The sequence below is a fragment of the Budorcas taxicolor genome, chromosome 5 (assembly GCF_023091745.1).
Source record: "Budorcas taxicolor isolate Tak-1 chromosome 5, Takin1.1, whole genome shotgun sequence".
NCBI lineage: Eukaryota > Metazoa > Chordata > Mammalia > Artiodactyla > Bovidae > Budorcas > Budorcas taxicolor.
The window spans coordinates 115,613,417-115,627,568 of NC_068914.1; positions in this window are offsets into that span (position 1 = coordinate 115,613,417).

Below are 14,152 nucleotides of genomic sequence, written 5' to 3' on the forward strand. Positions count from 1 at the left end.
CAAGGACTTCTTTATATTCTTTTATTTTGGGTATGACTTTTTTTCTTTTTTCTTTTTTGGCTGAACGGCATATATTATCATAGTTCCCTGAAAAGGAATCAAACCCACACCCCTGCAGTGAAAGTGTGGAATTTTAACCACTGGACTGCCAGGGAAGTCCCCCCTTTTTAATTTTTTTCATAAATAATACTCATTTATTCTTGCACCATTTGTTAAAAAAAACAAAAACAAAACCCTCTATCTTCCTCTGAATTGACTTGGTTCCTTGGCAGAAAAATCAGTTGACCATATACGTGTGAGTATACCTCTGACCTGTTAGGTTCCACTAACCTGTTTTTCTCTCCTTGTGTCAGTGATAGTGTCTGGTTTTCCTCAGTTTCCAACATTGCTTTGGCTCTTTAATATTCTCTGTGTTTCTTGGTGGGAATGTAAATAGGTGCAGCCACTATGAAGAAGAGTATGGAGATTCTTCAAAAAATTACAAATAGAGTTACCATACGATCCAGGGATCCCACTCCTGGGCGTATATCCAGAGAAAACTCTAATTCAAAAACGTGCATGCACGCCAGTGTTACAGCAGCACTGTTTACAACAGCCAAGCAACCTTATGGAAGCAACCCAAATGTCTATCAACAGATGAATGGATAAAGAAGATGTGGTACACTACTCAGTCATAAAAAACAAGATCTAGATATTAGCATTCTGAGTGAAGTAAGTCAAAGAAAGACAAAGATATGCTATCACTTGTATTTGGATTCAAAAAAATGATATAAATGAACTTTAAAATGTTCCTTGCATTTCCATATAAGTTTTAGAATAAGCTTGTCAATGAAGAACATATATACTCTTTTTTGGCTGTGCTGGGTTTTCGTTGCTGCGTGGGCTTTTCTGCAGTTGCTGTGAGCGGGGCTACTCTGTGGCAGTGTGCGGACTCTCAGTGTGGCGGCTTCTTTTGTTGCAGATCATGGGTTCTAGATGCATGGGCTTCAGCGGTTGCAGCATGCAAGCTCAGTAGCTGTGGCTAATGGGCTCTCAAGCTCAGTAGGTGTGGCACACGGGCTTAGTTCCTCTGAGGGATGTGAAATCTTCCTGGACCAGTGATTGAAGCCATGTCCAATGCATTGGCAGCTAGATTCTTATCCACTGTATCACCTGGGAAGTCCATCACTGCAGTTTTGATTGATATTGTATTTAGCTTGTATTAATAAATCAGTTTGGAGAGAGTGGACATCCTTACATATTGATTGAAAAGCCATTGATTTGGATGAACCCTTTCTTGTCCTCTGCTAATCTACCCTATGTCTAGGCACTATTTATTTGCTGCTTGTTCTGTGTCTGAACTCCCTAGACTCTTCACTTTGTCATCCAATTAAATATAGCTTGGTACCAATATTCTCTCTTGCTTTGATGCCTACCTCTCCTCTAATTACCAACTCATAGCTTATCTCTGAGTTCATGGTTTGTCTTCTTCCTGGGTGAGTTCTGCTCAGATTATCTACTCAGTATTGTGACCTCTCTGTCTTGGGAACCAGGCACTCTCATTTACAGTTTCCATGGGATGCCTTATACTCCTGGGAAAAGCCAGGAGAGCAATCTCCAAACAGCTCAGTATGGTAGACAAGCTTTTGAATGGGGGAACCTCTCTGATTTCCTCACTTAACCTCATTATTTTATATTACTGCTTCAGCTATCATGAGCCACGAGTAGTTCCCTGAACGTATATTCTGTTTGTTGCTGTTCAGTCGCTCAGTCCTGTCCAGTTCTTTGCGACCCCCGTGGACTGTAGCACAGCAGGTTTCCCTGTCCTTCACTATCTCTCAGAGTTTGCTCTAACTCATGTCCATTGAGTTGGTGAGGCCATCCAACCATGACATTCTACCACCCACTTCTCCTGCTCTCAATCTTTCCCAGCATCAGAGTCTTTTATAATGAATCTGTTCTTCCCATCTGGTGGCCAAAATATTGGAGCTTCAGCATCAGTCCTCCCAATAAATGTTCAGGACTGATTTCCTTTAAGATTGAGTGGTTTGATCTCCTTGCTGTCCAAGGGACACTCAGGAGTCTTTTCCAGCACCACAGTTTGAAAGCATCAACTCTTTGGCACGCAGCCTTCTTTATGGTCAAGTTCTCACATCTGTACACAACTACTGGAAAAACTGTAGCTTTGGCTATACAGACCTGTGTTGGCAAAGTGATGTCTCTGCTTTTTAGTACACTGTCTATTTGTCATAGCTTTTCTTCCAAGGAGCAGGAGTCCTTTAATTTCATGGCTTCAGTCACCACCTGCAGTGGTTTAGAGCCCAAGAAAACAAAGTTTGTCACTGTTTCCATTTTTTTCCCACCTATTTGCCATGAAGTGATGGGACTGGATGCCATGGTCTTAGTTTTTTGAATGCTGAGTTTTAAGTCAGCTTTTTCACTCTCCTCTTTCACCTTTGTCAAGAGGCTCTTTAGTTCCTCTTCCCTTTCTGCCATTAGGGTGGTGTCATCTGCATATCTGAGGTTATTGATATTTCTCTCAGCAATATTGATTCCAGTTTGAGCTTTATGCAGCTCAGCATTTCACATGCTGTACTCTGCATATAAGTTAAATAAGCAGGGTGACAATATACAGTCTTGGTGTACTCCTTTCCCAGTTTGGAACCAGTCTGTTGTTCCATGTCTGGTTTTAATTGTTGCTTCTTGACCTGCATACAAGTTTTTAGGAGGCAGGTAAGGTGGCCTGGTATTCACATGTCTATAAGAATTTTCCACAGTTTATTGTGATCCACACAGTCAAAGGCTTTAGCATAGTCAAAGAAGCAGAAGTAGATGTTTTTTCTGGAATTCCCTTGCTTTTTCTATGATCCAACGAATGTTGGTAGTTTGATCTCTGGTTCCTCTGCCTTTCCTAAGTCCAATTTGTACATCTGGAAATTCTCAGTTCACATACTGTTGAAGCCTAGCTTAAAGGATTTTGAGCATTACCTTGCTTGCCTGTGAAATGAATACAATTGTGCAGTAGTTTGAACATTCTTTGACATTACTCTTCTTTTGGATTGGAATGAAAACCGACCTTTTCCAGTCCTGTGGACACTGCTGAGTTTTCCAAACTTGCTGGCATATTTAGTGCAGCACTTTAAAAGCATCATCTTTTAAGATTTGAAATAGATCAGCTGGAATTCCATCACTTCAGCTAGCTTTGTTTGTAGTAATGCTTCCTAAGGCCCACTTGACTTCACACTCCAGAATATATGGCTCTAGATGACTGATCACACCATCGTGGTCATCTGGGTTATTAAGATCTTTTCTGTACAGTTCTTCTGTGTATTATTGCCACCTCTTCTTAATCTCCAATGCTTCTGTTAGCTCTTTGCTATTTCTGTCCTTTATTGTAACCATTTTTGCATGAAACTTCCCTTAATATTTCTAATTTTATTGAAAGGATCTCTAAATCTTACCCATTCTATTGTTTTCCTGTATTATTATTATTATTTGCATTGTTCACGTAAAGGTTTCATCTCTCTCCTTGCTATGTTTTGGAACTCTGTGTTCAGATGGGTATGTCTTTCCTTTTCTCCTTTGCCTTTTGCTTCTCTTTTCTCAGCTATTTTTCCATAGTTTTCAGGCATTCTATCAGATCTAACCCCTTGAATCTATTTCTCACTTCCACTGTATAATCATAAGGGATATGATTTAGATCATACCTGAATGGTCTAACGATTTTCCCTACTTTCTTCAATTTAAGTCTGAATTTGGCAGTAAGGAGTTCATGACCTCAGCCACAATCAGGTCCCAGCCTTGTTTTTGCTGACTGTATAGAACTTCTCCATCTTCAGCTACAAAGACTATAATCAATCTGATTTTGGTATTGACCGTCCGGTGAGGTCCATGTGTAGAGTCCTCTCATGTGTTGTTGGAAGAGGGTGTTTGCTATGCCCGGTGCATTCTCTTTGCAAGAGCCTTTGTCCTGCTTCATTTTGTACTCCAAGGCCAAACTTGCCTGTTACTCCAGGTATCTCTTGACTTCCTACTTTTGCATTCCAGACTGTATGATGAAAAAGACATCTTTTTAAAGTGTTATTTCTAGAAGGTCTTGTAGGTCTTCATTGAATTATTCAACTTCTTTGGCATTAGTGGTTGGGGCATAGACTTGGATTATTGTGATAGTGAATGGTTTACCTTGGAAACGAACAGATCATTCTGTCATCTTTGAGACTGCATCCAAGGACTGCATTTCAGGCTCTTTTGTTAACTATGAGGGCTACTCTATTTCTTCTAAGGGATTCTTGCCCAGAATAGTAGATATAATGGTCATCTGAATTAAACTTGCTGATTCTAGTCCATTTTAGTTCACTCGTTTCTATAATGTTGATGTTCACTCTTGCAGTCTCCTTTCTGACCACTTCCAATTTACCATGATTCATGGACCTAACATTTAGAATCAAACCCCATACCCGCCAGAGACACTCAGAGGGCTCAAACAAACCTTGTGTGCACCAGGACCCAGAGACCCCACAGAGACTGAGACAGAACTGTGTTTGAGTGTCTCCTGTGGAGGTACAGGTCAGCAGCGGACTGCCGCAGGGGCAGGGGACCAGCAGACCTGGGTATGGCATAAGCCCTCTTGGAGGAGGTCATTGTTAACCCCACCATAGAGCCACCAGAACTTACACAGGACTGGGGAAACAGACTCTTGGAGGGCACAAAGACTCCTGGACAGGAGTCTCTGGTGGAGGCGTGGGTCGGCAGTGGCCTGCTGCAGGCCTGGGGGCACTGAATGTAGCAGTGAATGCATGGGGCCTTTTGAAGGAGGTCGCCATTATCTTCATTATCTCCACTATAGTTGGTGAAAGTGAGAGTCGTTTAGTCGTGTCCAGCTCTTTGCAACTCCAGACCAGAATACTGGAGTGGGTAGCCTTTCTCTTCTCCAGGGGATCTTCCCATCCCAGGGATCGAACTCAGGTCTCCCACATTGCAGGTGGATTCTTTACCATCTGAGCCACAAGGGAAACACCATAGTTTGGCCCCAGGTAAATAACAGGGAGGGAACACAGCCCCACCCATCAACAGAGAATTGGATTAAAGATTTGCTGAGCATGGCCTCACCCATCAGAACAAGACCCAGTTTCCTCTCAGTCAGTCTCTCCTATCAGGAAGCTTTCATAAGCCTCTTATCCTTCTCCATCAGAGGGCAAACAGACTGAAAACCACAGTCAAAGAAAACTAACCAATCTGATCACATGGACCACAACCTTGGTCTAACTCAATGAAACTATGAGCCATGCCATGTAGGACCACCCAAGACGGATGGGTCATGGTGGCAAGTTCTGACAAAATGTGGTCCACTGGAGAAGGGAATGGCAAACCACTTCAGTATTCTTGCCTTGAGAACCCCATGAACAGTGTGAAAAGGCAAAAAAGATAGGACACTGGTCCCATCACTTCACAGCAAATAGATGGGGAAACAGTGGAAACAGTGTCAGACTTTATTTTGGGGGGCTCCAAAATCATTGCAGATGGTGACTACAGCCATGAAATTAAAAGACGCTTAGTCCTTGGAAGAAAATTTATTACCAACCTAGAAAGCATATTAAAAAACAGAGACATTACTTTGCCAATAAAGTTCCATCTAGTCAAAGCTATGGTTTTTCCAGTAGTCAAGTATGGATGTGAGAGTCGGACTATAAAGAAAGCTGGACGCTGAAGAATTGATGATTTTGAACTGTGGCATTGGAGAAGACTCTTGAGAGTCCCTTGGACAACAAGGAGATCCAACCAGTCCATCCTAAAGGAAATCAGTCCTGGGTGTTCATTGGAAGGACTGATGCTGAAGCTGAAACTACAGTGCTTTGGCCACCTGATGCGAAGAGCTGACTCATTTGAAAAGACCCTGATGCTGGGAAAGATTGAAGGTGGGAGGAGAAGGGGACAACAGAGGATGAGATGGTTGGATAGCATCACTGACTCAATGGACATGAACTTGAGTAAGCTCCGGGAGTTGGTGGTGGACAGGGAAGCCTGGCATGCCGCAGTCCATGGGGCCGCAAAGAGTTGGACATGACTGAGCAACTGAACTAAACTGATGGACCTAACATTCTGGGTTCCTATGCAATATTGTTCTTTACCGCATTGGACTTTACTTTCACCACCAGACAAATCCACAACTGGGCATCATTTCCTCTTTGGCTCAGCTTCTTCATTCCTTCTGGGGCTATTTGTCCGCTCTTCTCCAGTAGCATATCGGACACCTATCAACCTGGGGGGTTCATCTTTCAGTGTCATATCTTTTTGACTTTTTGTACTTTTCATGGGGTTCTCAAGGCAAGAATGCTGAAGTGGTTTGCCTTTGCCTTCTCCATGGACCACCATGGAGTTTTGTCAGAGCTCTCCACCATGACCTGTCCATCTTGGGTGGCCCTACACAGCATGGCTCATAATTTCACTGAGGCCAAACTATGCTAGGGTAATGGCGACTTCCTCTAAAAGGACTCATGCCAACAGATCGTGCCTCCCAGGACTGCTGCAGTCAGTGCCCTTGACCCCACGCAGGCCACTGATGACACATGTCTCTGCCAGAGGCTCCCAAATACACACAGGCAGGTCTGCCTCAGTCTCTTATGGGATCACTGCTCCTTTCTCCTGGGTCCTTGTGTGCACCAGGTTTTGTTTGTGCTCTCCAAGAGTCCCTGTGTACCCAGTCCTATGGAAGCTCTGTAATCAAATCCCACTGACCTTCAAAGTAAGATTCCCTGGGGATTCTCAGTCCCTTTGTGGGATCCATCAGTTGGGAAGTCTGATGTAGGCCTAGAACTTTCGCAGCAGTGTGAGAACGTCTTTGGTAGAGTTGCTCTCGTTTATGGATCGCCTACCTGGCGGCTTTGAGTGGGGCTAATGGCGACCTCCTCCGAGAGGGCTTAGCCACACACTGCACCTCCCAGTACTGCTGCTGCCAGAGGCCCTGTCCCCCACGGCAGGCCGCTGCTGACCCATGCCTCTGCAGGAGGCCCTCAAACACTCACAGGCAGCTCTGGTTCAGTCTGTTGTGAGTCACTGCTCCTTTCCCTGGGTCCCGGTGCACACAAAGTTTTTGTTTTTAAAATATATTTATTTTGGGGCATGCTAGGCCTTTGTTGCTACACATAGGCTTTCTCTAGTTGTGGGGAACAGGGGCTACTCTTCATTGGAGAGCATTGGCTTCAGCAGTTGTGGCATATGGGCCTAGTTTCTCCTCTGCACGTAGGATCTTTCCCAGGGAGGGATCAAACCCGTGTCCCCTGCCTTGGCAGGTGGATTCTTATCCAGTGTGCCACCAGGGAAGACCCTGCACAAGGCTTTGTTTATGCCCTTCCAGTGTCTCTGGCGGGTATAAGGTTTGATTTTAAACGTGATTGAGCCCCTCCTACCATCTTGTTGCAGCTTCTCCTTTGTGCTTGGACATGGGGTATCTTTTTTGGGTGGATTCCAACATTCTCCTGTCGATGATTGTCTAGCAGCTAGTTGCAATTTTGGTGTTCTCACGAAGACGACGAACACGTGTTCTCACAGAAGAAGATGAACACATGTTCATGAACACCTGCCATCTCTTTTGGTGAACGCATACACTTTCTCTCAAATCTGGACTTTTGCGCATCCTATTACTTCCAAACAATATGTTCCCCCAGATACACCCACTCCCCATCCTATTAGCTTTAGAGATGGATCCTGATTCCTCAAGGGTAGTTAAGATGTTCATCTATGAACTCTCATGACAGTGTCTTGCAATTCTTCATAGCAGCACTTAATGCTGTGTTCCTCAAAGGCGGGAGCTGGGTTTTTCTCACTGGTAAATTTCCAGCTCTTAGTACAGTGCCCAGCACAGACAAGGCTCTCCACCAATATTTGTTAGAGGAAAGAATGAATAATAAGTGGATAGACTTCCCTGGTGGTCCAGTGGTTAAGACTCTGCACTTCCACTGCAGGGGGCATGAGTTTGATCCTGGCTGGAGAACTAAGATCCCACAAGCCACTCAGTGTGGCAAAAAAAAAAAAAAAAAATCGATTTAAAAAATTAATGGATACTGTCAATATGTTCATGGTACACTCTTAGGAGTTGGGAACCCTGACTCACTAAAGACGTTATGGCAGTTGTGTACCTGTGGTGGAGACAGGTGACCTATTTTTCCCCAACACTTGTTAAAAAATATCCCTTGTCCAAAATCAATTTTTTTGCACCAACCAAGCTTCTAATCTCAGTGCCCTTCTCAAGCAGATTTCTTAACTGGAACAGATATGTGTTGGCTGGGTAACATATAATAGTAGATAGATTCATGCTGTAAATGTGTATTTTGGCCTCTACTTTTTAAAGCAGTTCTACATAATTTTGGTCGACATGGATACAATCTCAGAACTTCTGGGAACCAAAAAAACTAAGTTTTTCTTCCTTTTGTTCATATATACATTCCCCAAGGAGAGCAGCTCTTATTTCTCATGTTTTTTCCCTCATAGTATCTAAATGAATGTTGAAGATCTTGATGACATTTGATAAACATAAATTGAATTTAATGATTAACAAGGCTGAACAGTAAACTCAAGGGACATGAATTAGTTTGTTAGGGCTGTTGTAACAAAGAACTGCAAGCTGGCTGTCTTATAAACAGAAATGCGCTTTCTCATAATTCTGTAGGCTAGAAGTCTGAGGTGGTGGCAGAGTTGGTTCTTTCCGTAGATTGTGAGGGGGAATCTGTCCCATGTCTCCTAGCTTCTGGTAGTTTACTGGCAATCTCATACAAGCATCATCTTGATTTCTGCCTTCGTGGTTTTTTTTTTTTTTACTACGCCAGGTCTTGTGGCATGCAGGATCTTCAGTCTTCATTGTGGCGTGCAGGATCTTTCCTTTTTAATACTTTTATTTATTTATGGTTGTGCTGGGTCCTCATTGCTGCATGGAATTCTCGTTGCGGTGGCTTTTCTTGTTGCAAAGCACGGGCCCTAGGGTGTGTGGGCTTCAGTAGTTGCAGCTTGTGGGCTCTGGAGCACAGGCTCAATAGTTGTGGGGTAAGGGCTTAGTTGCTCTGTGGCATGGGGAAATCTTCCCCCACCAGGGATCAAACCTGCATCTCCTGCATTGGCAGGCGGGTTCTTTACCACTGAACCACCAGGGAAGCCCCCAGTATCTTTTTTTAAGTGCAGTATGCTGTCTTAGTTGCGGCATGTGGGATTTAATTTAGTTGCTAACTTAGTTGTGGCATGTGGGATTTAATTCCCTGACCAGGGATTGAACCCAGGCACCATGCATTGAGAGCATGGAGTCTTGGCCACTGGACCACCAGGAAAGTCCCTGCCTCCTCCTTCAGGGGATGTCCCCCTTGTGTTTATCTCTGTGTCAGAATTCCTCATTTTTATAAGGACGCTAGTCATTTTGGATTAAGGGCCATCCTCCTCCAGTATGACCTGATTTAGATATATGTAATTGCACCTACAATGACCCTGTTTCCTAACAGTCACATTCTGAGGTACCTGGCTTTAGGACTTCAGTATAAATATGTAGCTCTAGACACCTCCCACTTGCAGACTGAGATTTTTAGCATCTCAAAAAACTCTGGACCCCAATTTTATTCATTCATTCACTTACCCAATCTTTACAATGCTCTGTTTTTTAAAAACGAATCACTGTCTAAGCTACTAAGGGTATAACATTGAACAAAACAGTCACAGTCACTACCCTCATAAAACATGTAATCCAGTGAGGGAGTAAAGATAATTAAACAAGCAGCAACCAGAAATTAAGGTAAGTGCCATGAGGTAGAAATTACAGAATTAAATAGGAGCATAGAACAAGATTATCTAGCCTTGTTTGGGGTCTGGGGTAGAGAGTTGTGAAAACTTTCCCTGAGAAGTGACATTTAAAGTAAGCTCTTAGGCTATAGCATGCAGGTGAGGAGAATGTAGAATCAAGCTTGTGGGGTTATCTGGAAGATTAAATTGGATAAAGCCATTTATCTGTTGTCTTCATGCTCCCATTTATTTCTGTGAATGCACCTCTTTTCGACTTTGCTGTCGTTTATGGAGCTGCTTACTGTGTGTCAGGCTCCATGCTAGTTTCCTACATCTTCTCTAATTTCTTAATGACAACCATGAAGACAACATTTAGAGTGCTGTCATATTTTTAAAAGTGATGACAAGAACTATTCTGCTTTGGGCTAAATTCTGCAAAGTGCAAAATACTACTGATTCAAAAGTACTTTTTTGAAACATAAAAGTAATGAAAATAGTAATGATATTACAAATATAAATTATGGAGAGATCTCCATGCAATACATGGTGAAGAGGAATTCAAAATAACATTATAGATATAAATTAAGGAAAGGTCTCCATACAACATAGAGTGAAGAATAAATCCTCAGCCAAAAAATATTAAATATAATAGTAAGTATCTGAAAATGTATTTTATTGAGCTTGCATTCCATTTACTTCTGCTGCCTAGGGAACTGTCAGTTTTGAATCCTTCCAAATACTGACAGATAGCCATAGAAATGTACTATTTTCAAATAAAATAGTGACCTCTTTGGTAATCCAGTCACGTTTTCTCCCCTCTGTCCTTGCACCAAATAATGCTTAATAGTATGATATATAAGTGAATTGTATATACAAATGGAGAAAAGAGTCCAAAACTCCAGAGGCATTATTCAAAGTATATACCAATCATACCACTGCAGAAAATTTTATCAAACTAGTCAAAAAGTTAGTGAATTTTGGATTAAGGAAGGGCCAAAAAAAATTTGCAAAATTCTTTCACCATATAACATTTTTGGACCTCTAGTTCAGTTCAGTTGCTCAGTTGTGTCTGACTCTCAGCGACCCCAGGGACTGCAGCACACCAGGCCTCCCTGTCCATCACCATCTCCTGGAGTTTACTTATGTCTATTGAGTCAGTGATGCCATCCAACCATCTCGTCCTCTGTTGTCTCCTTCTCCTCCCACCTTCAATCTTTCCCAGCATCAGGGTCTTTTCTAATGAGTCAGCTCTTCGCATCAGGTGGCCGAAGTGTTGGAGTTTCAGCTTCAGCATCAGTCCTTCCAATGAATATTCAGGACCAACTTCCCTTAGGATGGACTGGTTGGATCTCCTTGCAGTCCAAGGGATTCTCAAGAGTCGTCTCCAACACCACAGTTCAAAAGCATCAGTTCTTCGGTGTTCTGCTTTCTTTATAGTTCGACACTTACATCTATACATGACTACTGGAAAAACCATAGCTTTGACTAGATGGCCCTCTGTTGGCAAAGTAATGTCTTTTTACCTTACATTTTATCAACTGTAAAAAAAAATGTGAAGAGGAATTACTAGGTGTACATTTCTAGTGTATGCTTTGCTTTACATGTAGCTCATCACACTCGGAGAAGGCAATGGCACCCCACTCCAGTACTCTTGCCTGGAAAATCCCATGGATGGAGGAGTCTGGAAGGCTGCAGTCCATGGGGTCGCTGAGGGTCGGACACAACTGAGCGACTTCACTTTCACTTTTCACTTTCACGCAGTGGAGAAGGAAATGGCAACCCACTCCAGTTTCTTGCCTGGAGAATCCCAGGGACAGAGGAGCCTGGTGGGCTGCCGTCTGTGGGGTTGCACAGAGTCAGACACGACTGAAGCAACTTAGCAGCAGCTGCAGCAGCATCACACTGGTTTGCAGAACATAAGTCAACTCCTTAAACATGTATAGTGCATGTGTTACAAAAACAAACTTGGGTCCAGCTGCCTGCTCCTGGTAAAGCCAATCTACTGAGACCGGGTTGTGGTGAAGGAACATGCAGTGTATTGCAAGGCTCCAAGCAAGGAGTCGAGGCAGATAGTGCTTAAACTCCTTGAATGGCTTCCAGGGAAAGGTTTTTAAAGACTGGCTGAGAGAGGGAGATTTTGGCTCATCAGTTCGTGGACATTCTTCTGATTGGTTGCTGGTGAGGTATTCAGGAGTCAACATCATCAACCTAATTCCGGTGGGTTTGGGGTCTATGTGCTTGTGGGCAGTATACAGTAAACTTCTTCCACTTGTTAGCAGTTTCAGTATCTGCAGAACAGCTCAAAAGACGTGGCTAAGAATATTATCTATAGCTCTTGAGGAGAAACTAAAGGTCCTTGAAATTATTTAATAGCTAAGCTATTATTATTTGTCTTTGTTTTTCTTTCTTTCTGAATTTTCTCACTTTTATGTTTAAGTTTATTCTTTGGAACTCGGGGAAGGCCTAGGAAGCTAAGGTTTTTCTACAGACAAGAGGCAGACAGAGGACATGGATGGGGATGAGAAGGGCCCAAAGAGTCCTGCTCTTTTCCACGTATATGACAGAAAAGCATTCAGTAACCTCTGATCATTGAAAGCTTGTGTTGTAAGAAAACTTTTTTCATTTAAATTAAAGTGATTTTGTGAGCCATGAGAAGGACAGTACAGATGCAGAGGACCCATACCAATAGAGCACATGTATTTTTTAGAATATTTTATTCCCAGAGGCTAATCAGTAGCCAACAATATGCCTCCCAATCTTGATCCAAGGTTGAAAAAAAATGGGAATTTTTACCATGATGAATTAAAGCCTGTATGTGTGAATTTTTTTGGTGCTATGTGTTGAAAAAATGGTTGGTGTACACAAAACTCTATTTTTCTTTTCATGCTGATGCATAGCAGCTGATAAAAACAGAATGTTCTCTTTTTTTTAAAGTTAGGGCTAAAAAGGAAACATTTCTTTGTGACTTGATTACTTCAATTACTTGGAATGGATTGATATATTTCAAAATGGGAGTCAATATCTTGAATAAACTGAATCTATCATTTCAGAGATAAAGGATTATAATTTTTAATATTTATGACAAGATAGCAGAATTTCTTAAGAAGACTGAACTGTAAAGAAATTCTTCAATCAGCATGATAATAATTTTCTCCCACTATCAGATAGAGAAACCAATGATATATTACTGATAATGTTTGAAAAATCACTTCAAAATGCTGTCATCAACCATGTAGAAATATTTTCCAGAGATGCATTCAACGCAAGAATGAATTGGTATTCATCTTTCAGGTTGAAAGATTAAAGTTAAAACTTTGCCTATGATGTGTTCATGTCTAATGAACATGGAAAGCAATCTTCAGTGATACATTTGTTCTTTCCGAGTCAGTGTTTTAATTGAATAGCCAGAATTATTTAAACATCCTTACAACGATGAATTGGGATCTTCCAATTTAGAAGGTGTAGAGATTAAGCAATTATCTACTGACTGTGGAAGCTGGACATGTGTCAAGCTGTTCATGATTAAACTGGGTATGGACAAACTAAAACTGGTGCCTTGTGTGCAACAAATGCCCATGAAGTGTCTGCGAATGCTGAGAAATTGAGACGGTGCTAGAAATTCTGATTAGGTTTCTCTCTCCTCTAAAAGCCCCTACCTCTGGAGCAGAAAATAAATTTGAATCACAGACCACTGATTTAGTTAATATCAATCCTCATTTTGGTCACATCTTTCCCCCCCAAGACTGGAAACCCCTCTTTGATTTTTTGACCCATGACTAAATCTGATTGCTCACTACTTGATATTTCCAGGTGGCGCTAGTGGTAAAGAACCCACCTGCCAGTGCAGGAGACATAAGGGACATGGGTTTGATCCCTGGGTGGGGAAGATCCCCTGGAGAAGGAAATGGCAACCCACTCCAGTATTCCTGTCTGGAGAATCCCATGGACAGAGGAGCCTGGCGGGCTACAGCCCATGGGGTCGCAAAGAGTCAGAAACAACTGAAGTGACTTAGCACGCTTGTATGCTCACTTGGACCCTTGATATTGCACCCACTCTGTTGAATATCCTGGAGCCAAGTGCTTAAGTTTGGCGGTAAGATAGACTACGGTGTTCCTTTGAATGTGGACCACTTGTGTCCTCCTTCTGGAGCTTGTTGTTGAGAAAGACAGGTTTCTTCTTTACTCCTGATGGTTTCTTCCATGTGGAGGTGGCTCCACAAGTCAGACACACCAGGCCTCAAGTAGCCTTTTCTGTGGGATTTGTAATTTTAAAACTTGATTTACTTTCGACTGTGCTGGGTCTTCGTTACTGCACGTGGGCTTCCTCTATTGGTGGTGCACGGGCTTCTCACTGTGACGGCTTCTGTTGCAGGCCACGGGCTCCAGGGTGCCGAGGCTTCAGCAGGTGCGGACGGGG